This window comes from Balaenoptera ricei, chromosome X (assembly GCF_028023285.1).
Source record: "Balaenoptera ricei isolate mBalRic1 chromosome X, mBalRic1.hap2, whole genome shotgun sequence".
NCBI lineage: Eukaryota > Metazoa > Chordata > Mammalia > Artiodactyla > Balaenopteridae > Balaenoptera > Balaenoptera ricei.
In genome coordinates this window covers 81,050,687-81,074,673 of record NC_082660.1, presented here as the reverse complement: position 1 = coordinate 81,074,673, position 23,987 = coordinate 81,050,687, and the positions used below count along the sequence as shown (strand labels likewise).

Genomic DNA, 23,987 nt, shown 5'->3' with positions numbered 1-23,987 from the left:
AACTTTTTACTGTTGAATATGATATTGGCTGTGGGCTTCTATATATGGAATTTATTATGTTGCAGCTCGTGCTTCTATACTCAGTTTGTTGAGAAGTTTAATCATGAAAGCATATAATTTGCCAATTGCTTTTTCTGCATCATTTGAAATTATCATATAAGTTATCTTACAGTCTATTAATACGGTGTGTCACATTTATTGATTTGTGTATGTTGAAACATCCTTGAATCTAAGGGATAATTTGTGTATGATCCTTTTAATGTTGAGTTTGATTCAATAACATTTTATACAGAATATTTTTAACTATATTCATCTGGGATATTGGTGTGTAGTTTTCTTTTCTTGTAGTTTTATTCTGGTTTTGATGTCAGTGTAATGCTGGCCTTGTAAAATGAGTTTGAGAGTGTTCCATCCTCCTATATTTTTGGAAAAGTTTGAAAATAACTGTCATTAATTCTTCATTAAACGTTTGGTAAAATTGACCATTAAAACCATCTGGGCCTGGGCTTTTTCATTTGGGGAGGTTTTATTGATTCTGACATAGAGATGTCAGATTTATTTTGACTCGAAACCTTAAATTCACAATATTGTGGACCATACTTGCCAAGATACTGAGGTAAGCCATGGAACTAAATCAGTTTTTTAATAATGACTTACTCAGACACAAATACTCTGGAATTCCCCTTGCCCTTGACATTGAATAACAATGCTCTGTAGTTACTCTATTCTTCCAGGATATTCAGTACAATATTTGGCTAAAAATTCAAAATAAGAGTGTTATAAATCTCAGATTATACATTTCAAAATTAAGACATTCAAATTTAGTTTCTATCATTCATGACAAAGAATCTAGTAATTGTGAAATACACAATAATGTGCTTATTCTTATCCATCATGAAGAATCAGTAGTAATCTTAGAACACATAGACATATTGAATGCAGGTTTATATTGTGTGGATTCATTAGTTTGACAGATTCTGAAAAGCAAAATATTTATTCATTGATTTTCACTGTAAAATTATATATTTTTATATAATGCCATGGAACCTACTAAGTAAAAACAGTAGCTATATATATATTTGGTTATGACAAATCAATAATCATAGCTATTTGTTTACTCACTAAATACCTTTATTCAGGATTGCTTTTGGCAGAACTTGCTAATATCAGAAATGAAGCAGGGGGCATCCCTTCAAAATGTACAGTTAATTAAAAAGATAATAAAGCAATACTATGAAAACCTTTCTGTTCATTAATTTGTCACCTTAGAAGAAATATATCAATTCCTCAGTAACCAAATTTACTGCAATACTCTCACTATAAAATAAATAACTTCAATAGCCTTATAACTATTAAGGAAATTCAGTTCATAGTTACAAATCTCCAGAAAAAGAAATATCAACGCCCAAATGGCTTCATTGGAAAAATTTCCCAAATGTTTAACCACCAATCCTACATAATCTGTTTTAGAAAATAGAAGAGAACACTTCCCAAATCACCCTGAGAATCTAGTACACCAATACCAAAACCAAAAAATGGCCACACAAAAAAAGAAAATTATAGACTGGTATCTCTCATGTACTTAGATGCAAAATCTCAATAAAATATTATCAAATCCAATTGAACAAAAAGTCAGAATAACTATATTCAATGACGAAGTGGGAATCCAGATATACAAAAGTTAAATATCAAAATCTTAAAAAAAATCAATGAAATCCACAGTATTAACAAGCTAAAGAAGAAAAATCCTTTGATCATATCAATTAAAGCAGAAAAGCATTTGACAAAACCCAGTAATATTCATACTAAAAAGTCTCACCATGTGATAAATAGAGCGGATCTTTCTCAACTTGATAAATAGCATCTATCAAAAAATTATATGGCTAAAATTATGCTTAATGATGAAAGACAGAGTGCTTTACCACTAAAATTAGGAATAAGACAAAGATGTTCACTCTCACTACTTTTATGCAGCATAATGCTGGAAATTCTAGATACTGCAGTAAGACACAAAACAGCAATTAAAAAACATACAGATCAGAAAACATAGTTTTATTTCTTCCTTTTCATTATGTACACTTTTTCGTTCTTTTGACCAAAGATCTAAATAAATGGAAAGCCATACATATCTATGGTTTTGAAGACTCAATATTGTAAAGATGTTAATTGTCCCAAAATTGAGCTATAGTGTTTAATGTATATCCTATCAAAATTCCAGCAAGTTTTTTGTAGACATAAATAATTTTATACTAAAACTTATCAGGAAAGACACAAACCCTAAAATTGATAAAACAGTTTTGACAAAGAAGAATAACCTGAGAGGAATAACTTTAAGTAGTAAGGCCTAATGCATAGCTATGGTAATAAAGAAAGGGTGGTATTGACAGAGAAACATATTGATCAATACAGTAGAATAAAGACCCCATTATTCGCCCCATACAAATATGGCTTACTGATTTTTTAGAAGATGGAAAAGGAATTCAGTGGAAGAAGGAAGAACCTTTCTACAAATGCTTCTGGGAAAATTGGGTATGCCTCTGTATAAACAAAACAAAAACAAAAACCATCAACCTCAACTTACATGCCATACCTTATACTACAATTAGCTTAAAATGGATCAAAGGTTTATATGTAAAATTTAAAACTATAAAACACTTAAAACTTACAGAAAAAATTCTGGAAGAAAGTCTTCAGAATCTAGGGCTAAGCAAATACTTCTTAGGCATGACACCGAGTCACAATCTACAAAAAGAAAAGTTGACAAATTGGACTTTAACAAAATTTAAAAGTTTTTTTTCTAAAAAAGACCCATTAATAAGGTGAAAAGAAAAGTTGAAAGAAAAGACTGAGAGAAAATATTTGCAAATTACATTTCCAATAAAGAAATTGTATTCATAATATAAAACAAGCTCTCAAAACTCAACAATTTAAAAATCCAATTTAAAAAATGGGCAAAATAACTGACATTTCACCAAAGATATTTAAATGACAAATAAGAACACAAAAAGATGTTCAACATTATTAATCATTAGGAAAATGAAAATTAAAATCACAATGAGCTATCTCTACACACTTATAAAAATGAGTAAATTAAAAAATAGTGACAACACTAAATGCTAGTGAATATGTGTAGAACTTGTAATGCTCATATATTGCTGATCGGAATGTAAAATGAAATGGTACAGTAACTCAGGAAAACAGTTAGGCAATTTCTTATAAAACTAAGTATGCAACCCAGAGATAAAACCATCCAACCCAGAGATAGAGCATTTAACCCAGAGATATGAAAAGATCTTTTTAAACAAAAACCTGTACATATTATGTTCACATCAGCTTTATATCTAATAGCCCCAAATTGGAAATAACCCAGATGCCCTTCAATAAGTGAATGGTTAAAGAAACTGTGGTACTTCTGTATCATAAAATACTAGTCAGCAATACAATGAAGAAACTTGATACACACAGAAATTTAAGTGAATCCTCAGGGAATTATTTTGAGTGAGAAAAAGCCAATCTCAAAATATTACATATCATATGATTCAATTTACATAACATTCTTGAAGTGAAAAAAATGTTCAAAAATGAAGAACAGATTAGTGGTTGCCAAGGATTAGTGATTGGGGAGGGAGTTACACTGACCCTTTAGAGAACTGTTCTGCAGTTTGGCTGTGTCAATATCAATATTCTGGTTTTGATATATTTTGCCACTGTGTGAAACTATGTATATGGTACATGAGATCTCTGTGTTGTTTCTTACAACTGCATATGCATCTAAAGTTATCCAAATTTTTTAAATAATTAAAAAATCAGTTAGATAACCTCTTTGCCAGCTTCTCTCAATCTAAAGTAACAATTATTGAATTATACTTGCACTTACAGAGTTCCACATTACAACATCTTTATGAGTATTTTGCTATCTAATTATTATAAATCTATTCCCAAATACCCCAAGGAAGGCAACAGCCACAGGGTATGCATATGATTATGTCTTCAGGACAATATATTGGTATCTTTAAGGATATGTGTATATATTTAATATTTAGTGATCCCAAGGAAGGCAACAGCCACAGGGTATGCATATGATTATGTCTTCAGGTCAATATATTGGTATCTTTAAGGATATGTGTATATATTTAATATTTAGTGATCCCAAGAACTTTTTAACCTTCATCATGTTCAATCCCCTTCTATAGCATCAAGTTACATGAACTCAAACAAAGGCTTATTTTATTATTATCCTGAACAATACACTATTGACAAAGAAACCTATTATTCATTCCATCATCAAAACCATTAAAGATCCAGCATGAATTGTTTTATTATTGTCTTTGCCAATCTCCTCTTCCTCCGCATAATTTCTTACATATTTTTTAATAAAGCAAAATAATTTGTTCTTTGCAAGTAACTAGATCTTCATTTCACCACGAACTTCAGTCTAGGAAACCACACCATCTCCCTGTATGCTCCCTGAAAGCAGTATGAAAGTTATTATTTTTAATAATGAGTTTTAACTAATAATTTTGCAATCTGTCTTCTAGCTGAAATATATTTATACATGAAAATATATTTTGGAATAATTTTAATATATAAAGATTTTATCATTTTTGGAGAAAAATGGGGAATTCTGATGAATAGAAGATGTAATAATTAAGTATTTACTCTGACAAAGATTAAAAAAGCAATTTTTTACCACATATCAGGGAAGAGAATATTATTTAATAATCCTGAACTAAAACAAGGTGCTATGAACAAATGTCACTTGGCATTGAATTTCGTAGACATGTCTGACAACCAAATGAGTGAAAAAATATTTCTGTTTTCATACCATTAAATGAAAGATGTGCTACTTGGAACACTGAAGAAATAAGAGAAGGTATTCGTGGCAAAATAAAAGATGTATATAAAATTCCAAGGAATTCTGAATTCCAAGATTATGAATGCTAAATCATTTCTTATGTCTTTCTAATTATATACTAATTTATATTTATATTTGAAATTCTAGGAAAAGGAAGAGTAAAATACAAAAAAGGGAGTAATCTATATTTATATTCTCCACAAGGATCACAATAACTACTAAAACAACTTTGGTGAATTCCTTTCAATACATCTGTGTGTGTGTGTGTGTGTGTGTGTGTGTGACTTGTTATAGTGGTCATAGTGTACTTATTGTGTGTTGCCTCTTTATTTAACTATGTAAGATCAGCAACTTTCCATGTCTATAAATATAACCATGCTACATAGTTTTTAGGAAATGAACAGAATTTCCTTCTTGTGCCACAATTTATTCATTAATTCATGTATTCTTGGACATTTGTGAATGCTCATAGTGTTGAAATTGTGTATAATCTTGTAATATATATTCTAGTATATAAATATTTTGCATGTATCTGATAATTTGCTTACAATGTATTACTAGAGCATGATATATCAAAACATACATCCAGTTTTCAGAATTTTTGTATTAATTTATTATTTGTCCCTCAGGAAAAAAAAAAAAAATTCTAATTTTGTAATCTCAACAACCAGGTATAATATTGCCTATTTTCCTACCCATTTCCCAACACTAGATATAATAATTTGTCAAATCATAATAATAATTGTTATCATTATTATTATTTTACATATGTGAAATTTCCAATATTTGACTTTTTACCTAAAAAAGCCTATTTCACAAGAATAAATCCATCATATGACAGTTTCATAAAGGAAAACACTGTTATTCTCATTTTAATTTTTATTACATTAATTCCTAATGAGATTGAACATTGCATGTATATTTGACTATTACTTTTATTTTTGTATTCTTTATATTCTCTATACATTTATTTTTATTTGATTGTTGTATTTTTTAGCAAAAAAATGTTCCTAAATACTTATTTTGTTTATAACTTTGTTTTATTTCTAATAGCAAGTAATTTTAATTTTTAATACAACGAATATTTTTCAAGTTATTGTTTTTCAGGGGGTATAAATTATATCATCTCCACTTTGATGTCTAACAAACATGAATTTATTTTCTCCTTTTTTTATGTTTTCACACTTTGCTTTAAACTCACGTCAAAATTTTGGGTTATGGTAAGGGATAGGGGATTAATCCCCTCAGCAGAAAAACATATTCATCTCCTTTAATTTTCATTTTGAGGGATTAATTATTCACTAAACTTTGAGAAAATATTTTCATGTATTTTAAGTGATAAAATATTTCACTATTTGTTTCAATGAACATAAAAATTTAAAATCACTATGGAGTGAAAGATTTAATGCCAGGTTAGAAACATAATGGTCTCTAATTTTCCCTTGTATTCTCAGTCTAAATTGTCTCTATTTTAAAGAGCTGTGGGATGGGAGGTTAGAAAGTTTGCATGATATTATGACCCCTTAATGTAATTAAAAGTCAACTCTTAAGACTATCATATGATTTTGACATTTTTAACCAAATTCATCTGACAGTTTCTTATGGCTTACAGTTAAATGATCTTTCAAGTAAGATTACTTGTGTGGTTAAGATTCCACGAATGGAGATAATTGAAAAAGTAACTTCTGCCAGTACAGAATTTCACACCATACTGCTTTGTACTTGGTAAACTGAAGTCTACCTTGTAGATAGAATTACAAAATAGCCAATTAACACTAATGACAGATCTTTCTGCTCTCCAAGTATGTTAAAGAACTAAGGAACATGAATTTTATTTCAAGAAATCAGACTGAGACTATATTATTAAGTAGATACAAGTTTTATTTGATATCTCCAAGCCCTCATTGTATTTTGCCAATCACCTTACCCGAGTATATCCATACTAACAACCTATGCTTGCTCTTTCCCCACCAGACAATAAGGCACCAACGCTTCTTATTTTCTTTTTTCTGCCCAATAATCATACTGTTTAATACCTTTTTCTATTACCTGAGGATAATTCCTTCTTATGCAAGCTAAACTTACAGAGTGATTATAAAAATATATTACTTAAAAAATAAAATATAAATATAATAAAGGTATCATATAATAACCCTCACAGATGCTATAGAGAGCAGAATTTTTGCAATGTCTTAAATCAAAAGAGTGAATTAATAAAAATCATATAGAGGGTGGGTAATTGAGCCATATTCTGAGCCAACTTTCTTAACATCCCTAATAATGCATTGTATGGGAAACTAGCTTTTCTATGCATTTGAAAGATTGAAATTAAATTTTATAAGTCCTTAGAAGGATAGCAAAGCAAACTTTATAAAATTTATAATTAGATAAATGTAGCAATCATAAAAATCTTTGGGGGAGTATTTGTCCCTGTTGAATTACCATGTTTCAATTAATAAATCCTAGATAATTTCTATAAGCCCATTGAATAATTATCTGGGGCACCCAGTTTCCAAGGAAATGAGTAAGTCATTATTTGTTCTAAGATATTAAAAATTTTATTTTTAACAACTCAGTAATAAGCAGTTTTGTATTTAAAATGCATTACAAGTGTATATACTTCTTTGAATGATACTCTGCACAGAAGGCAAAACTGCAGGAAATCCAAAAAGTGCAGTTTGATTGAATATTCAGGTAATATCCTTATCTCCATGCTAAGATGTTTACATAAGCTAGCTAATACTACCAGCCTTGCATGGTTCTCAGTCAACCCCCATACAACTAATCCTGTTGCAAGTGATCATCATTCCATTCAAGTAAATGCAGTAAGTTGTTCACAATGCTAATTGACTTTTATAAGGTTGTCACAAGAAATCCTTTATTAAAATTTTCTTATAAAAGTGTGTTTGCAAATCTTAGCTACTGGAGAAAGAAAAAGAGACTGGCACAATGAATTCTATGTTCTTCATTATAACCGAGGCACTGCAATTTATTTTACCATAAACCTATCCAGTTTCAGTGATGGATTTATGCAATATACACATTTATGTTTTGAAAGCTTAGGGAGAATGTTATCAATTTCCTTCCTGAACCTTTAAACTCTAGGGCACCAAGTCATGCAATTAGAATTCAGTTTCAGGAATGTAGAGGGACTTGGCCAGAAATATACCTGAGCTGGTATCAATGAATTATTATGGACCTTGATTAAAAGTCCAGAAAAATAGATTATCCTCAGTTCCCTTTAGATTTAGGTTTACATGATGAAACATTATTTGAAGTCTTCTGTAAGTGTAATATTTCTCAATGCTATTTATTATGAAATCAAAGTCCCTATTTAAACTGTTTATAAAAAATAATGGCAGATAATATAAGCAATGATGTATCTGTTTCAAACTTAGTAAATTAAACAATAACCAATATAATTATGGCCAACATCTCATAAATATAAGCATTTTTATTGACAAATTGCACTCTATTGCCAAATTATCAATTGGATATCTTTACTGACTAAATGCTTTCAAGGTTCTTTCTGTAATCTTGTCCAGAAATAATATTTTCAGATTTTATTTTAAGTGCAAGACCTCAAGAAAGAGAAACAAAAATTTAAAGGTGGAAAAATAAGTAGCATAGATTGAGAGCATTGAGGTAAACAAAAGATAAATGTGGTTCAAGTCATAGATTATATTAAAAAATACTGTAAACCATGGCAGGTCTTGTCAATATGTTTACTAAGAATTCTGTCTAAAATGGAACACGGTATTAATCATGACAAAATAGAAATTTTATTAATAATTTTGCATTATATTTAAAATTGAAAAGTAAAATGTGGATCAAAGGGAATTACTTGATCAAAAAGCACTCTGCAAATTAATGTCTTTTTCTCTAAAATATATTGGCTATTTACAAATATCTTGTTTTGTTCAAATCATTGCTACATTATTTGCTTTATTTTGTGTGGTAAAAATACTTTTTTTTTTCTAAAATAAGGATAATTGAAGTTTAACTTTCAAATTTTAATGGATATATTTACTGTTATAAACTTACAATCCAGTAAGCATGAGAGAAGAATCTTAGATTCATGTCCTAACTTCTGTAATGTTGGTGAGTCAAAGCTCTGAAATTTGTGTTATTTTTTAAACAATGTAACTTCTGCTCTAGAAACATTTTAAAGCTGCAGTAATCTAGGTCCCCCTTGCTGTTGACCATCAGTAGTAAATGCCAAGATTTCCTGCATTGAAATATCATGAAAGCAATTTAAAATTTAGGCTTTCTTTTAAAATCTGTCACACCCAAAGAGAGGTTGAGTTATTTTTTAAATTTTTCATAAACTTGAATTTTACAGTTTTGAAAATAACAGAAGGAAGGACCCCAGGAGACTAAAGAAGTACATGAAGTTTTAGCACCAGCAAATCTGTCAAGCAACAGGCAGAGCAAGATGCAATTTCCACAAGAGCCTCAAAGGGGATAGATTTGTAAATTTTGTGAAATGGGATTACCCTGAACAGTGGTAGGTCAGGTTTAAAAATGTAAAGTAGGGTTGGTTAAATATGTCCCTGCTTCTTGATTTTGTATGATGATACTTCTTGGTGGACAGAACTATTTGGTTTGAATTATTTTATGGTTATTGATTATTCATGTAAAACAAACCATTTTCAGCATTTCTGCCTTTGCTCATGGGTATCATTTTATCAGTTATGCTGGATATATTTTTATGTATATAATATTCACCATAGTGAGAATGCCTTTAAATCAAATATGAGAATGTTCTGAGCTAGACTTTACTTAATTTGAAGTTAGCTCTTTAGACATTGCATTTGTTCTGATGCTCAAACACTCAGCTCTGAGAGCTCTCAACCCTGCATTTTAAAGCCAATCTTAATATTGTCTTTTATTTAGTTTGCTCTTAAGACAAAGCAAGAAATATAACACGCTTGGTAATTACTACATAATGAGTGAGAAGGTACATTTTCTTGCTTTTTACTATTATGTTATTTTTTCTCTGTGAATATATCTTTTTAATTTTGATTTTAATAACAAAGCCCTCCTTTTTCTGGCCTTATTTTTTTCTTTCATCTTTTATATTTCCCCAACCTTTGACAAGTCTATGAGCATACTTAATCATTTAGAAGATGCCTTCAATTGCCAAGATGCCATAAAACCCTATTTTTATTTATACCTGCATTAAATTTAACTCCAGGCTCACATTTCACAAAGAATATGCATTGTTGCAAAAGACTCTCACTGCAGTAAATTAACGGTGCCATGCTCATGCAAAAAATTGACACAAGGTTATGGGGGCATATATAAAAGCAATTATTTGTGACTGGATGTGATCTTTACTATATGATGGGCTAAAACTGAACAATCTAAAGACATTTTTGTGTTATGTGCTCTTAATGACACTACCTTAGGAGACAATTGATAGAATTATGCACTATTCTTACCACATGAAAAATGTAACAATTAATGTGTCACTTAATCTAATCAAGATAAACATCTACGCAATGAGTTGTCTGCCTTCTGATAATGAGCTAGCAACGTTAAGGCTGAAATCTATTTTTGGCAGTCATTCTGAGATGATTTCCAATGCTCACAAAAGAACATAGAATTTAATCAAACTTTAGAAGGCACACTATCTTCTACAGAGTTGAAAGCATTAGTCATCATCATATTTGGAGTATTTTTTTTATCATAATGATTTGCAAATTCTTGGAAATGGAAAGAGAAAATGCTGTTTAGACTGCCTCTGTACCTTTATAATTTGTGGTGTACTAAAATGTACAAACAAATAAATAATTGTAAAAATTATGATGGTGCTTTTTTGGACCCTCTATGGTGACCAAATTGACAAATAGCTATAAGTGAAGTTCCACCCCAATGTTTACATACCTATACATTGTAGGAAAAAAGAAGAAATTTGATTGATGGAAACAGTATCTAAAAGAAGCCAGTATTTGAATTGATTCATTTTCCTATCCTAAATAGCATTCTATTTTTCTCTATTATTCTCTGTTGTCTGCTCAGGGATCAGCAATTCTAGCATCTTAATGGAAGCATGAAGATTGTGATGTTCAAACTTGGGTTAAAAACATGCAAATCAATTCATAATTCTTTCTTTACTTCTTATCATATGTTCACTGAAATATTTCTGTAGTACCTATCGTGCATAAAACATAACAAAAAATACAATAGACATATTACTAAAGAGTAACATGCTTTTTACTCTGCTTTTTCTTTGTATCCATCATATATATAACTAACATATTTATATCACCCTCAGTCTTCTGTTATTTGGCAGGTAATAAGAAATATCACATTAACCACCAATAACTTTTTAATCTACATATGTTAAGTTATGATTTTAATGAAAAGCACACTAGAAGTAATTAATAGCAGAACAGATAAGTGATCTGGAAGATAGAGTAATGGAAATCAGCTAATCAGAACAGCAAAAAGAAAAAAAAATAATAATAAAATGAGAACAGTTTAAGAGATCTCTGGGATAACATGAAGTTTACCAACACTTGTATTATAGAGGTCCCAGATGGAGAAGAGAAAAATGAGGGAGTCAAAAATGTACTTGATGAAATTATGTCCGGAAACTTCCCAAACCTGAAGAAGGAAACAGATATCCAGGTGCAGGAAGCTCAGAGGGTCCCAAAAAAGATGAACCCAAAAAAGCTTCAAACAAAGACACATCATAATTAAAATGGCAAAAGTAAAAGATAAAGAGAATTCCAAAGTCAGCAACGGAAAAACAAAGATCCATATACAAAGGAACACGCATAAGATTATTAGTTGATTTTTCTGTAGAAATGTTGAAAGCCAGAAGGGTGTGGAATTATATATTCAAAGTGCTGAAAGGAAAAAATCTGCAACCCAGGATACTCTACCCAGCAAGATTAATTTTTAGATTGGAAGGAGAGATAAAGAACTTCTCAGGAAAGCAGAAACTAAAAGAGTTCATCAATACTAAAACTACCCCCTCCCAAATGTTAAAGGATCTTCTCTAAATAGAAAAGAAAAGGCTATAACAAGAAACAAGCATCTATAGAAAAGGAAAAATTCCACTATTAAAGGCAAATATATGGTAAAGGCTAAGGATCAACTACTTAAATAAACTTTTACAAAGAGTAAAAGACAAAATATTGTAAAAGAAACTATAAGTACAATAAAAAGTGAGGGGATAAACATGAAGATGTAAAATATGACATAAAAATCACAAAATATGAGGAATGGGAGTAAAAAAAATGTAGATCATTTAGAATGTGTTTGGACTTAAATGACTACCAGTTTAAAACAAGTATGTAAGGTTATAGGTCAACCCCATGGTATATGAGCCCCATGGTAACCACAAATCAAAAACCTACAACAGATAAACAAAAACTAGAGATAAAGGGGCACAACCATACCTATAATGAAAAATAATCAGAGTACAATGGAAGAAACAAAAAGAAAAAGAAATGAACGGACAAGAACTACAAAAACAACCAGAAAACAAGTAATAAAATGGCAGTAAGTACATACTTATCAATAAATACTCTAAATGGCAATGGACTAAATGCACCAATCAAAACACATAGGATGGCTGATTGGATAAAGAAATAAACAAGACCCCTCTATATGCTGCTTGCAAGATACTAACATTAAAGTGATAGACACAGACTGAAAGTGAGGGGATGAAAAAATATATTTTATGAAAATGGAAGTGACAAGAAAGTGGGAGTACTGATAAGTAGGAATACTTATATCAGACAAAATAGTAGGGGACTTTAACACCACACTTACATCAATTGACAGAAAATCAAAAAGACAACAGTGGTCTTGAATGACAGTTGGACTTAATAGATATCTAAAGGATATTCCATACAAAACCAGCAGAATACAAATTCTTTTAAGAACACATGGAACATTTTCCTGGATAGATCATGTGCTAGGCCACAAAACAAGTCTCAACAAATTTGAGAAGATAGAAATTATATCAAACTTTTTTTTTCAAACACAAAGATATGAAACTAGAAATCAAGTACAGAAAGAAAAATGGAAAAATAACAAACAAACACATGGAGACTAAACAACATGTTTCCTAAAAAACAATTGGTCAAAGAGGAAATCATAAAATACCTTGGTACAAATGAAAATGGATACAAAACTTTCCAAAATCTATGGGGTGCAGTAAGAACAGTTCTAAGAGGGAAGTTTAGAGCAATACAAGCCTACCTCAAGAAAGAAGAAAAATCTCAAATAACCTAAACATCCATCTAACTGAATCAGATAAAGAAGAACAAACAAAGCCTGAAGTCAGAAGAAGGAATGACATAATAAAATCAAAGAGGAAATAAATAAAATAGAAATTAAAAGACAGTAGAAAAGAACAATGAAACCAAGAGGTGGTTTTTTTAAAAGATATACAAGATTGATAAACATTAAGCCAGGCTAACAATAAAAAAAGTGTACACAAATAAATAAAATAAGACATGAAAGAGGAAAAATACTAACCAATACGAGAGATACAAAAAGAATCATAAGAGAATAGTATGATTAGGTGTATGCCAAAAGTTGGACAAACTAGAAGAAATGGACAAATTTCTAGAAACACACAACCTTCCAGACTTAATCAAGAAGAGACAAATAATCTAAACAGACTAGTCACTCATAGTGAAATTGAATATGTAACAACAACAACAAAAAATCTCTCAACAAACAAAAGTCCATGACTGGATGGACTTTCCAAATTTCAATTGGAAATTTTACCAAATATATAAAGAAAAGCTAATACCATCCTTCACAAACTACTCCAAAAAGTTGAAGAGTATGAACACTCTCAAATTCATTCTTTGAGTCCACCATTACCCTGATACTAAAACCAGACAAAGGCACTGCTAAAAAAGAAAATTACAGGCCCATATCTTTGATGAATATAATGTACATATCCTCAACAAAATATCAGCAAATCAAGATGAACAATATATAAAAAGTGTGATCTATGATCAAGTGTGATTTATTCCATGGATGCAAGGATGGTTCACAAATCACAAATCATTGATTTGATTCATAAATCAAACAATGTGATATACCACATTAACAAAAGGAAGGATAAAAAATCACATGATCACATCAATAGAGGCTGCAAAAGCATTTGATATAATTCAGCATCATTTTATCATAAAAATTCTCACCAAAGTTGATATAGAAAGAACGTATTTCAACATGATAAAGGCCATTTCTGACAAACCCACAGCTAACATCATACTTAATGATAAAAAGCTGAAAATTTTCCTCTAAGATCAGGAAAAAGATAAGGATGCAATCTCTCACCACTTCTATTTAATATAATATTGGAAGCCGTAGTCACAACAATCAGACCAAAAATATATATATATCATCCAAATTGAAAGGGAAGAAATAAAACTGGCACTATTTGCAGATGACATGATACTCTATAGAGAAATCCCTAAATTCACCATCAGAAAGCTATTAGAACTACAAAATGAATTCATCAAAGTTTCAGGATACAAGATTAACATACAGAAATCTGTTGCTTTTCCATACACTAGTAATGAACTATCAGAAAGAGAAAGGAAACAAACCCATTTACAGTCACAACAAATATAATAAAATATTTTAGAATAAACATAACCAAGGAGGTGAAAGAACTATACTCTGAAAGTTATAAAACATTGATGAAGGAAATTGAAGATGATACAAAGAAATGGAAAGACAGCCAATGCTCTTAGATTGGAAGAATTGATATTGTTAAAATGGCCATACTATCCAAAGCAATCTACAGATTTTATGCAATCCTTATCAAAATATCCATGACATTTTTCACAGAACTAGAACAAATAATCCTAAAATTTGTATGGACCCACAAAAGACCCCAAAGTGACAAAGCAATCTTGTGGAAAGAAAAATAAAGCTGGAGATATCACTCTACCAGACTTCAGACTATACTACAAAGTTACAGTTATCAAAACAGCATGGTACTGGCACAAAAACAGACACATAGATTAACGGAACAGAATAGAGAGCCCAGAAATAAACAAACACACACTTATGTCCAATCTACAACAAGGGACACAAAAATATACAATGGAGAATATACAATGTAGAAAAAAACAGTCTCTTCAACAAGTGGTGCTGTTGAAAAGTGGACAGCTTTATGTAAAAGAATGAGATTAAAACATTTCTTCACACCATATTCAAAAATAAACTCAAAATTGTTTAAAGACCTAAATGTAATACCCAAAACCATAACGCTCCTAGAAGAAAACATAGAAAACTCTTCAATGTAAATTGTACCAATATTTCTTTGAATTTGTCTGCTAAGGAAAAATAAATAAATCTAAAATAAACCAACTGGATCTAATTAAACTTAAAAGCTTTTGCACAACAAAGGAAACCATCAACAAAACAAAAAAACCTACTCAGTGGGAGAAAATATTTGAAATGGCTGATAAGGGGTTAATATACAAAATACATAAACACTTCATACAACTCAGTATCATAAAAACAAACCACTAAAGTTAAAAATGGGTAGAACACCTGAAGAGACATTTTTCCAAAGAAGACAGATGGCTGACAAGCACATGAAAAGATGCTCAAAGTGCTAATGATTAGAGAAATGCAAATCAAACCCACAATGAGATATCACATCACACCTCTCAGAATGGCTATTATCAAGAAGTCTACAAATAAATGTTGCCAAGGATGTGGAGGAAAAGGAATCTTTGTACACTCTTTTTGGGAATGTAAATTGGTGCAACCACTGTGGAAAACGTCATGGAGTTTCCACAAAACTAAAATAGAACTACCATATGACCCAGAAATTCCACTCCTGGATATATATCCAAGGAAAACAAAAACACTAATTTGAAAATAAACATGCACCCCAATGTTCATATCAGTATTATTTACTATAGCCAAGATATGGGAGCAACCAGAGTGTCCATCAACAGATAAATTTATAAAGATGATGCAGTATATACATACAATGAAATATTACTCAGTCATAAAAACGACTGAAACTCTGCTTATTGGAAAAATGTGGATGGACCTAGAGAACATTATGCTTAGCAAAATTAGCCACATAGAAAGATGAACACTGAATATTATCACTGGATACTATAAAACTCTTAGAGGAAAACATAAGCAGAACACTCTGATATAAATCACAATGTCTTTTTGGATCCACATCCAAGAGTAACGAAAATAAAAACAAAAACAAATGGGACCTTATTAAACTTAAAAGCTTTTTCACAAAACCTAAAACCTTTTGCAAAAAAAATCATAAACAGAACAAAAGCACAACCCACAGAATGGGAGAAAATATTTGCAAGTGAAGCAACCGACATGGGATTAATTTCTAAAATATACAAACAGCTCATGCAGCTCAATGTCAAAAAAACCAAACAACCCAACAAAAAAATGGGGGGAAGATCTAAATAGACATTTCTCCAAAGAAGACATACAGATGGCCAAAAAGCCTGTGAAAATATGCTTGACATTGCTAATTATTAGGGAAATGCAAATCAAACTAAAATAAGGTATCACCTCACATTGGTCAGAATGGCCATCATGAAAATGTCTACAAATAATAAATGCTGGAGAGGGTGTGGAGAAAAGGGAACCCTCCTACACTGTTGGTGGGAATTTAACTTGGGAAAACCACTATGGAAAAGAATATGGAGGTTTCATAAAAAACTAAAATTAGAACTATAATATGATCCAGCAATCCCACTCCTGGGCATAAATCTGGAGAAAACCATGATTCAAAAAGATACATTCACCCCAATGCTCATTGCAGCACTATTTACAATAGCCAAGACATGGAAGCAACCTAAATGTCCATTGACAGAGGAATGGATAAAGAAGATGTGGTACATATATGCAATAGAATATTACTCAGCCATAAAAAGAATGAAATAATGCCATTTGCAGCAACATGGATGGACCTGGAGATTATCATACTAAGTGAAGTGAGTCAGACAGAGAAAGACAAATATTATATGATATCCTTTATATGCAGAATCTAAAAAAAAAGAATGATACAAACGAACTTATTTACAAAACAGAAACAGACTCACAAACTTAGGTCAGAAACTTATGGTTACCAAAGGGGAAAGGTGGTGGGGAAGGATAAATTAGGAGTTTGGGATTAACATATACACACTACTATATATAAAACAGATAATCAGCAAGGACCTAGTATATACCACAGGGAACTCTAAACAATATTCTGTAATAACCTATATGGGAAAAGAATCTGAAAAAGAATGGATATATGTATCTGTATAACTGAATCACTTTGCTGTATACCTGAAACTAACACAACATTGTAAATCAACTATACTCCAGTATAAACTAAAAATTAAATTAAAAATTAAAAAAAGAAAGAGATAGAAACTACTATGTTAAGATTAGATAAGCAACAGGATATATTGCACAGAACAGGGAAATATAGACATTGATTTTTAATAACCTTAAATGGAATATAATATATAAAAATGTTGAACCACTATGTTGCACACTTTAAACTAATACAATATTGTAAATCAACAATACTTAAATTAAAAATAATGATAAATAAAATTGACTATTTCACACCAAAAAAGAATTCTATTATAGTCAATGCCATAACTATAAACCAAAAATGTAATTGCAGTATTTAAAGACTCAGTTGATAACCTGAAAATATACATTGTTCTACATCAAAAGGAAAAAAAAAACTGATATAACATGTATCATCAAGAAGCATTTTTGCTCATTTGTTGGATAGTTTTTTTTTCTGTCTTTCTTTTTTTTTTAACTTTCCTGGAGTTCTGGAAATGTTCTGTCCCACTTCCCGTTACCTACACTGTTGATATCTTGAAACATTCTGGGATCTGGAACTGTCCAGGGACCCTAATATTATCCTCATTGATAATGGTTATAATATAAAAATAACTTTATATTACATAAGTTAAATATTAAAATTAATGGTAAAAAATAATCAATGCTAAATTTTCACTTTAGAAAGAATATTCCAAGTAGGTGATGACCCTTATCACCACAATCTTAGCAAAGTCAGGAGTCTTCTTGTTTCAGCTCTAATATGAAAAGAACTTTTGAGTTGTCAAAGCTGTCCTTTCAACAGAAAAAAAAAAAAGAAAAACTAGAAAAAATGAAATCAGTTACTTTGTTTGTACATTTCAGAGAAAATTCAGGCAAAGCTGCACTCCAAAATATGGAGAGACAGGTGTTTCCAGGGAAAATACAGCTACTGAGATCTGTTTATCTACAGCAGAAGCTAGTGGAGCCATGAATTGGTAGGAACTCTTAAATGGTACTTTTCATGAATTGCTGGAGGCTGGTGTGGCCTAGCATGAGAGTAAAAAGCTTCTGATGCCCTTGGTCCCTTAGAGGGACCCCCCTCACTTTACCATCCAGTTAACACAACAGTTTTTATAAACAGGGAAACAATAAAGATCCCCTGTTGCCCTACCATGGAGACAGGACAAGTAAATATTGTGAAAGATGCCCAGAGAGAAATCTCTATAAAAAAAGGTTACTCTCCAGGGTGGAGAACTTCTTTAGACGGTGGTTCTGAAACTTCATCCTATTTGGAGAAAGGAATTCCTTTCCACTGTACAGCTTTTAGAAACACCAGTCTTACCTAAGGAAAAAAACAAAAACAAACAAACAAACAAAAACATTTAACAGAGGACAGGACTTCTAGTAAATACATTTTGAAGGAAGTAGGAATCAGGGGGAAATGGCTAAACCACTGGAAGATGGAAAGAAACATTTGGAAAGGCTGCAGTCCCAAAACACAGACATGGTAATGGAGAATTAATTAGCATATTATAGAGCAATTCTCTTTCCCCACATTATATTACTACAACAGCAGGTTGTTATAATAGTATATTGTAATGGTATATTTTAGCTTATAATACTGCAAGGCATAGTTTCTCCCTGAGTAGCAGCAAATAGAAAAGCCATAAAGCCAGGAAAGGAGACCAAAAAAAGGACACTGCATTTCCAATGAAAATTCAATTAACAGTCAAGTTAATAAAAATATGGGAATTTTATTTGAGCCAAACTGAGCATTATAACCTGGGAAACAGATTCTCAGAAAGCCCTGAGAACTTTTCCACGTGTTAGAAGTCAAAGGCAAATTCATATACATTTTCAAGACAAAGGATCATACATAAAAATGACATACTGATATTTTACATAAAGTTCACCATTGACACATAGTCCAGTTAAGTATGTACAGAGTGAGCAGCAAGTCACTATGGACCCCTAAAGAGTTGGGAAATAATGCTATTCTTTTAAGAGGTTACATTGTTAGTGTTAGAAGAAAGAAAAAACATTGATTTTGATGGTTGAGCAGTCATCCCCATCTTTGACGAGCTCTGGTTAATGTGTAATGCAGAGGCACACAGCACATTAGGGAGGGAAGAAGGCCCAAATAAAGAAGAGAGAGAATTTTAAGTTTAAGTTTTCTTGTCTTGCCTTAAAATATAAAATTTATTTCATCAACATAAATTTGAAGCCTCTGGAAACTACAGCTACAACAAACATTAAATACACAGCTATTCCTAGCCAGATTATCATAACTCCTTACAATGAAGACCTATTTACCTCAGTTCCTGTTACCCAACAAACATGTTTAGTTTTCAACAAAACATTAAAAGAAATATAAAAATACCAGAACAATACATTTATCAGAAGATTCAGACATGACACAGAGATAGTAATTATAAAATAGAAACTTTAAAATAACTAGTATTAAGTGTTAAGAGTTCTAATGGAAAAAAATAGACATCATGCAAGAACAGATGTGTAATGTAAGAAGAAATAAGGAAACTTCTTAAGAAAGAATTTAAATAAACAAATAAAATATAGGACAAAGAATTAAGAATGCCTTCAATGGGCTTATCAGTAGACTCAACATGACTGAGCAAATAACCAAGGAAATTGAATATAGATCAATAGAAACTTCCCAATCTGAAACCCAAACAGAAAATAATAGAATTAAACATTCAAGAACTTTGGGCACAATATCAATAAATGTAATATATACATAATCTGAATATCATCTGGAGAAGAAATAGAACCAGGCAAAAGAAATATTTGAAGTAGTAATGACTGCAAACTTCCCGAAATTAATTACAGACATCAAACCACAAATACAAGAATCTTAGAGAGCACCAAGAAAAATAGCTATTAAAAAACTTACATCTAAGAGCATCATATTCAAAGTTCAGGAAACCAAAGACAAAAACAATATCTTGAAGGAAGCCAGAGGCAGGGAGGGGAAATGCCTTACCTATAGAAGAACAATAAATAGTTACAGTGGGCTTCTCATCAAAAACCATAAAATCAAGAATAGACTGAAGAATTATTTTAATTGTTGAAAGAAGACATATCAACAACTTAGAATTCTATAACCTGTGAAATTATTCTTCAAAAGTGAAAAAAATTAGAGACTTCATCTTACAAAGAAAAACAGGGAATCTATAATAAATACATTGCTCTACAAGAAATGTTAAAATAAGTGCTTTTCAGGGAGAAGAAAATGGTACAGTCATTAATTAGGTATACCTTGAAAACAAGAAGAATATTAGAGCATGTATAAATAAAGTTAAAGTAAAGTTTTCTTATTTTTATTGATCTATAAGATAACTGCTTTACAAAAGCAATAACTGTAGTAAACTGTTAGGTTAATGTTGCATATAGACAAGAAGTGGAGAATGCTGAGAGGGGAACAGTGAGTTTTCTGTGTAAGTTGCCTACATTATAGGTGGATGGGTACAGAAGTATGTGAAGTAGACAATAATTGGTTAAAAATGTATACTGGAAAATCTTGATAACTATTTATTAAAAAAATAAGCATGAATGATACATTAAGAGAAGACAACTAATTGAAAAATACAAAATTTTCAATGATAACAAGTCAGAAAACAATGGCAAAGAAAAAAATGAAACAAACAGTAAATGCAATAAATAGAAAATAGTTACAAAGATGGTATATATTAATTCAATTATATCAATAAGCACTTAAATTTGAATGGTCTAAATCCAGCAAGATAAAAACAAACATAATGTTAGACTGGATCAAAAAAATCAAAACAAAAACAAAAACCAACTTAATATTGTCTAAAAGAAACATTTTAAATAGAAAGATTGAGATGTAAACAGATAGAGAAAAATAAGCCATGCAAACACAAATCAAAAGTAATCTGAAGTATCTATATTTATTTCAGATAAAGCAGTGAAGATTATGAAGTATAAAGAGAGTATTACAAAATTATAAAAAGGTCAATTCACCACAAACATATAACAATATTAAATATATATGGATCAAATGACAAAGAATCAAAATGCATGGTATCAGGTCTCACATTTAGGACTTTAATCAATTTTTTAACATCTTTATTGGAGTATAATTGCTTTACAATGGTGTGCTAGTTTAAGCTTTATAACAAAGTAATTCAGCTATACATATAAATATATGCCATATCTCCTCCCTCTTGTGTCTCCCTCCTAACCTCCCTATGCCACGCCTCTAGGTAGTCACAAAGCACAGAGCTGATCTCCCTGTGTTATGTGGCTGCTTCCCACTAGCTATCTATTTTACATTTGGTAGTGTATATATGTCCATGCCACTCTCTCACTTCGTCCAGCTTACCCTTCCTACTCCTCGTATCCTCAAGTCCATTCTCTATGTCTGCATCTTTATTCCTGTCCTGCCCTTAGGTTTGTCAGAACCTTTTTTTTTTTTTTTTTAGGTTCCATATATATGTGCTGGCATATGGTATTTGTTTTTCTCTTTCTGACTTACTTCACTCTGTATGACAGGCTGTGTCAATCCACCTCACTACAAATAACTCAGTTTTGTTTCTTTTTAGGGCTGAGTACTATTCCATTGTATGTATGTGCCACATTTCTTTATCCATTCATCTGTCGATGGACACTTAGGTTGCCTCCATGTCCTGGCTATTGTAAATAGAGCTGCAATGAACAATGTGGTACATGACTCTTTTTGAATTATGGTTTTCTCAGGGTATATGCCAAGTAGTGAGATTGCTGGGTCGTATGGTAGTTCTATTTTTAGTTTTTTAAGGAACCTCCATACTGTTTTCCATAGTGGCTGTATCAGTTTACATTCCCACCAACAGTGCAGGAGGGTTCCCTTTTCTCCACACCCTCTCCAGCATTTCTTGTTTGTAGATTTTCTGATGATGCCCATTCTAACTGGTGTGAGGTGATACATCATTGTAGTTTTGATTTGCATTTCTCTAATGATTAGTGATGTTGAGCATCCTTTCATGTGTTTGTTGGCAATCTGTATATCTTCTTTGCAGAAATATATATTTAGGTCTTCTGCCCATTTTTGGATTGGGTGGTTTGTTTATTTGATATTGAGCTGCATGAGCTGCTTGTAAATTTTGGAGAGTAATCCTTTGTCAGTTGCTTCGTTTGCAAATATTTTCTCCCATTCTCAGGGTTGTCTTTTCGTCTTGTTTATGGTTTCCTTTGCTGGGCAAAAGCTTTTAAGTTGCATTAGGTCCCATTAGTTTAGTTTTGTTTTTGCTTCTATTTCTCTAGGAGGTGGGTTAAAAAGGATCTTGCTGTGATTTATGTCATAGAGCTTTATGACTAGGTTTTCCTCTAAGAGTTTTATAGTTTCTGGCCTTATATTTAGGTCTTTAATCTATTTTGAGTTTATTTTTGTGTATGGTATTAGGGAGGGTTCTAATTTCATTTTTTACATGTAGTTGTACAGTTTTCCCAGCACCACTTATTGAAGAGGCTGTCTTTTCTCCATTATATTCTTGACTACTTTATCAAATATAATGTGACAGTATGTGCATGGGTTTATCTCTGGGCTTTCTATCCTTTTCCATTGATCTATATATCTGGTTTTGTGCCAGTACCATACCGTCTTGATGACTGTAGCTTTGTAGTATGGTCTGAAGTCAGAGAGCCTGACTCCTCCAGCTCCATTTTTCTTTCTCAAGATTGCTTTGGCTCTTCAGTGTCTTTTGTGTTTGCATCCAAATTGTGAAGATTTTTGTTCTACTGTGAAAAATGCCATTTTTAGTTTGATACGGATTACACTGAATCTGTAGATTTCTTTGTGTAGGATAGTCATTTTCACGGTGTTGTCTCTTCCACTCCAAGAACATGGTATGTCTCTATCTGTTTGTATCATCCTTAATTTCTTTCATCAGTGTCTTATACGTTTCTGCATACAGGTCTTTTGTCTCCTTAGGTAGGTTTATTTCTAGGTATTTTATTCTTTTTGTTGCAATGGTAAATGCGAGTGTTTCTTTAATTTCTCTTTCAGATTTTTCGTCGTTAGTGTTTAGGAATGCAAGAGATTTCTGTGCATTAATTTTGTATCCTGCTACTTACCAAATTCTTTTATTAGCTCTAGTAGTTTTCTGGTAGCATCTTTAGGATTCTCTATAGTATCATGTCATCTGCAAACAGTAACAGCTTTACTTCTTCCTTGCCTAATTGGATTCTTTTATTTCTTTTTATTCTCTGATTGCTGTGGCTAAACCTTCCAAAACTATGTTGAATAATAGTGATGTTGTGGACAAGCTTGTCTTCTTCCTGATCATAGAGGAAATGATTTCAGTTTTTCACCATTCAGAATGATATTAGCTGTGGGTATGTCATATATGGCCTTTTTTATGTTGAGGTAGGTTCCCTCTATGCCCACTTTCTGGAGAACTTTTATCATAAATGGGTGTTGAATTTTGTCAAAAAGTTTTTCTTCATCTATTGAGATGATCATATGGATTTACTCCTTCAGTTTGTTAATATGGTGTAACACATTGTTTGATTTGTATATATTGAAGAATCCTTGCATTCCTGGGATAAACCCCACTTAATCATGGTGTATGATCCTTTTATTGTGCTGTTGGATTCTGTTTGCTAGTAGTTTGTTGAGGATTTTCACATCTATGTTCATCAGTGGCATTGGCTGGTACTTTTCTTTCTTTGTGACATCATTGTCTGGTTATGGTATCAGGGTGATGGTGGCCTCGTAGAATGAGTCTGGGAGAGTTCCTCTGTGTGTTATAATTTGGAAGAGCTTAAGAAAGATAGGTGTTAGCTCTTCTCTAAATGTTAG

General features: G+C 31.4%; 1 pseudogene; it reads left to right on the top strand.

Annotated features, from left to right (window-relative positions):
* LOC132357107 (survival motor neuron protein-like) overlaps window positions 1–23,987 on the top strand; it is a 47,695-nt pseudogene that overhangs the window by 7,242 nt on the left and 16,466 nt on the right.